A 5,258-nucleotide genomic window follows, 5' to 3' on the forward strand; every position below is an offset into this window, starting at 1 on the left:
ATTCATTCGGTATTCGGGTGTTCGGTTTGATTTTTTTCGGATACATTCGGTATTCGGGTACATTCGGTAAATCTTTTTATTCTTTTTTGGACTTTAGCGATCCTAAAAAATTATGGAGATACCTTTTTTATTAAAATTTCGTAGGATACCATAAAAAAATAATAATAAAAAAGATACAGTAGTGATGGAAAAAATTGTATCTAACAAAATCTATCAGCACTGTGGCTGACATGTTACTAATTCATCCCCCCCACCATGATACACTGATTCACCCCATGGGCACAAGGTTCACATGGCCGGGAAATTTCCCCCTGCGGGCGCACGGTCCCCATGGCGGGGAATGGGTTGACTGTCAGCCGCAGCGCTGATACACTGATTCCCCCCTGCGGACACTGTGGCCCCATGGTGGGGAATGTGTTACATGTCAGCCACAGCGCTGATACAGGGTTTTCAGTAAACTGTGAGCTGCGGGCACAGGGCTGAGAGCGGGAGGAGACATCCTCCCGCTGTCATTTTGACCCCTGCAAGTGCGATTCCCACATTGGGGATTCAGTACACTGTGAGCCGCAGGTGCAAGGCTGAAAGTGGGAGGAGACATTCTCCTGCTGTCATCTTGTCCCCGCCAGCACGATCCCCCATGAAGCTACAAGTGTGATTCTCCGATGAAGCTTCGGCTATCACAACAAGAGACATCCACTTGCTGTGGCAGCCGAAGTCGCACTGCAGTCAACGGAGTTTGAGGATGAATATATATGTCACGTGACATGCGCACCCCCTCCCCAAGGCCCCGCAGTAACCAATGGTAGGGGGAGGGCGTGTGCGAGTGTCAGCCAATTGAGATGTGATGGGGCTGTGATGCTCAGCACTGAAAAGTGCTGAGTCAACCTAACACATTCTAGGGCAAAATGGCACATCAGTGGCACTGTAAATGATCACAAAGTGACCAATACTTGCCGGCTGTGTATCTTCTTGACACTTTAATATTGTAACTTGGGATTTGCTTGCTGTCTTAAGGATAAAACCTGAAATTAAAGGGGTGACATGTTAAATATTCTCAACTAGTAAATTATACAACAACAAATTAAAACTCAAAGCAAATTACAGTGTAAGTTTCCTGTCTCCCAATAAGTTTAAATAAGCACTTGGAATTATAAATATATATTTTTTTGCTTATGTAGTGCAGCATAGAGAATAATATAGGTTCTTGCATATCTTTTGTGCTTATCTGTTTTAACTCATGTGGCAGGCATGGGACATGCTCCATTTTGGATGTAAATTGAAATGGTACAGCGAGGCTGCTTACATTTCAAATGAATCCTCTGGCTGTACAGAGAGATTGGATGTGGAGATTGATCACTGCACCCGGTAACCTAATGTTGCTGTTGCTGGAGCCCACCAGGTGAACTCATTTGATTCATGAGTGTATAAACTAACTTTTTAATAGAATCTATCAAATTTATTTTAAATCATAATATTTTTTGCTTTTGACCAGAAAATATACAAACAGATTAGGGGCTGTGCAATGGGGACTCGTTTCACCACAAGTTACACAAATTTGTATATGGGGCGTTTCGAGTCCCTATTTATCGCACAGTCCCCCTGGTATCAGAGAAATATTTTATATTTTAAGCGTTTTATAGACGATCTGTTTTTTATATGGAGAGGCAACCGAGATGAGGCCCTTGAATTTGTTGAATTTTTAAATAATAACAAATGGGGTTTGAATTTTACCATTAATTTTTCTACTGAAAAAAAAGTGTTTTTAGACTTGGAAATTTAAAAAAAATTATGATCAAACAATTGGGACACGAACACATTTTAAAAGCATAGATGTGAACAGTTTTTTAGGTTTTAATAGTTGTCATTCTCCTAAGTGGCTCCAAAATATCCCCTATGGGCAATACCGTAGGATTAGGAAAAATTGCAGTTCCACGCAAGATTTCCGGGACCAATATAAAATTCTTTTTAAACTTTTTTGGGAGAAAAAATATCCAAAACAATTGTTAAAAAATGCTTTTTTTAAAGCTGGTTCTTTACAACAAACCGCTTTAATCAAATATAAGAGAAAAGAAAATGATAACCAAAACACTGATTTTAAATTTAATTTTATCACCACTTATAATTGCGCCACACAGAAAATAGGAAATATACTACATAAACATTGGCCAGTAGTATACACAGACCCGATTTTACAAAAAATACTTTAAAAAAAAAACGGGACTCACATTCAGACGAGCAAGGACCCTCCGCAATACTCTAGCACCGAGTGGCATGACAAGTATTGCTGGAACAAAAAATATTACTACAAAAAATGAGCATACTTTAGCCTAAAGTGAAGGTACATTTCCGTGCAATAAAAATAGGTGTTTATGTTGCTCTTGGGTTATGTCTCCTACAACAAAAATTATTAGGTCCCACTCTACAAGTGAACAATTTAATCTTAAAGGTTATTACAGATGCTCTTCCTCGCATGTGATTTATTTGATCACCTGTATGTGTGGACTTCAGTATGTGGGCCGTACAATTCAATCGGTACGGGCCCACATGAACAAACACAGACATAATAATAAATCAATATTCCAATTGCACAGTATATCGTGCCATGTTGCCTCGGATTGTAACTCTATAAAATTTAGCTTTTTAGAATCTATACCTATTGAGCATCCAGACCGTTACCAACTGTTGATTAACCGGGAGTCCTTTTAGATTTTTAGGCTAAATTCTCTATGGCCCCTCGGTCTGAATGAGATCAGTGAAAAAATATATTTCTGTATTTATATATATATATTTCAGATTTTTTTTTTATTCTTCATTTCAATTTTTCAGTTTATATTTTATATACATTTTTTTTATTTTTTTGTGTCTTCTATACTTTATGCATATCCTCTGTATTTGGTTTTTCTAATGTGTATTATGCAATTTTTAAACTGCATCAGGTGTCTCTGTAAGTGATGTAATTTCCTGTGATGCATACAAGTATTTAAACTGACCTATCCTCACTGCATATGCATGTCTGATGAAGAGGGCAGCTCGCCCTTGAAACGCATTACATGTTTAACTTTAAAAGAAATAAAAAGTATTTCTCTTACCTTGGATCCGGGACAGCGCTTTAATCCTTCCTCACCCACCGTGTTTTCCAACAAGCCTTCTATCTTCTACAATGGACAGACCAAGCTGCCTTCAACGAACCATGCACAAAACCAGCAGAAGAGAATAGCACGGAGCTTTAATTGTGCTAGTACCACTTTGTTTAAATGATCATTGTAAGTTTTTAGAGGACCTCAGTGGTTTAGCCCCTGTTGATTAAACATTGATGTATAGTAGTGATATTTTTTTTTCATCCCTATGTCTATAGTATTCGGAATAGAGACTTGAAAACATAAATGCACTTGTTTTTCTTATCATCATCATTATTATTATTTTAGAGTCATACATTTCTTTATACTCTCTGTTTTTTGGCTGCCAATTTCTTGATCAATATGAACTGTTTCTGGAATTAGCACGGTAATTAAATGAGTGCATGACCTATGATATATTCCAGCAAGAAGATGGTGTCAAAATGAATGTCGCTTAATAGTGAACCAAATGAAAAGAAGACATGTATAAAGATTTTCTGGCATTCTCACTTGCTTGATAAGAAAACTGCTCAGGGATAAACCATAATCAATACGTCCTGTAATATATGTTGAACAGTCACTGTCTCTATTAACCTGTAATATGCATTGAGTCCCCGCCTCTGCTAAGCTGAAACATGCTTTAAGCAGTGTGTCCCTGCTTTTACTAACGTGTAATATACATTGAACCTGGTCCCTGTCTCTACTAACCTAGAAGCAGGAGACAATTGGTGGGGTTCTACTCTTATTTTAAACTAAAACAATATAATCCTAAGCTATGTGCATTGCAGAGATAACAATCACACCAAAGCCCTGGTGTATGACATGATCCTTATGCCTGCAAATAGGAAGACCTTTTCTTACATAGAAGTACAAGATTGACTCTCAAGTTATGCCTTTTTTTTTTGTTACTTACAAGTATTTTATATCAACAACAAAAGAGTTTACTCTTAACCCCTTAAAGGGGTATTCTGCCCCTAGACATCTTATCCTCTATCCAAAGGATAGGGGATAAGATGTCAGATCGCCGCGGTCCCCCTGCTGGGGACCCCCGGGATCCTTTGGATCCTTTGGATAGGGGATAAGATGTCTAGGGGCGGAATACCCCTTTAAGGCAGGGATCTCAAACTCATATTATCTGGGGGCCACTGGTGGTAGAGGGCCGCATCAAGTATTGGACCAACATTCTAAAATGTACAACTGATTTAAATCATAACAGTTCTAAACATTAATGGTCGTAAAGAACATAGGTTTCTCTTACCGCCTACTTCTTGTTGCCAGAGACCTGGCAGTGCTTCCTCCTACACATCTCAGCAACATTTAACTTGAGTGAGGAAGCAACTGAGACCCTCAATATGGCTTGAAGAACTCATCAGTAAGTTGGGCCCTGAACTATGACTTATTAAAGTTCATGGTGAAGAAGAGCTTTTCACACAGATAGGTACTCCCAAAAAGGCACATGATCCGCTTGAACATCCTGGAAGTTGGTGGGGATGGCCTTTTCATCAGGCGTGCAACATCAAATACAATGCCAGTTTATACTGGGAAAAATAGGAACAGAAAGGACGAGTATAATAATACACCCATTTTTGGAATGCATATCAGAATGCATCTTCAAAATTCAGACGGAAAACCATATATATAAAACAGACACTAAAAATATGTATACACATATATATGTATAAAAATGATATATTAAAAATCACCTAAAAGTTCTCTCAGTCCTCTTATTCAGTCCCTCAGGATTTAACGTTTTAACCCCTAAAATCCAAAAGGATTCACGGTTGATAAGTTGCTGAAAGCAATTAGAGCAATCTTCAGGAATGGAATCTATAAGACATAGTGAAAGACCGCTTATATCACCACCATGTACTATTCTTACATAGCGTGATAAAATATGGAGCATGAATTTATTATTAATATTAAAACTTATTAATTCTGGTACGCAGAGTCTAGATGGTGCCGCCAATGTATTGAATTCCGCATTAACACGTTAATAAATTACTCAAATTTTTCTCCTGTGGATTTTGATGTAAAACTTCTCACTCCCCCTTCAGGTATCCAAGATCAACTCGCAAAAGAGGGGAATTTTTGTTCTGGATTTTTTAGTCCTTTAATTCAGCTCGGGGCCAAGTGATTGTGCAG

At 38.2% G+C, this 5,258-nt stretch overlaps 1 long non-coding RNA gene across 1 annotated transcript; it reads right to left on the bottom strand.

The window, feature by feature from the left end:
* Positions 1-953: 953 nt before the first annotated feature.
* On the bottom strand, positions 954-4,945 carry LOC130361491 (uncharacterized). Its single transcript, XR_008891025.1, has 4 exons — positions 4,820-4,945; positions 4,375-4,654; positions 3,090-3,174; positions 954-1,022 (listed from the first exon to the last, which is right to left on the bottom strand). It is a non-coding gene; the product is annotated as an uncharacterized LOC130361491 (long non-coding RNA).
* Positions 4,946-5,258: the final 313 nt, after the last annotated feature.

The sequence above is a fragment of the Hyla sarda genome, chromosome 1 (assembly GCF_029499605.1).
Source record: "Hyla sarda isolate aHylSar1 chromosome 1, aHylSar1.hap1, whole genome shotgun sequence".
NCBI lineage: Eukaryota > Metazoa > Chordata > Amphibia > Anura > Hylidae > Hyla > Hyla sarda.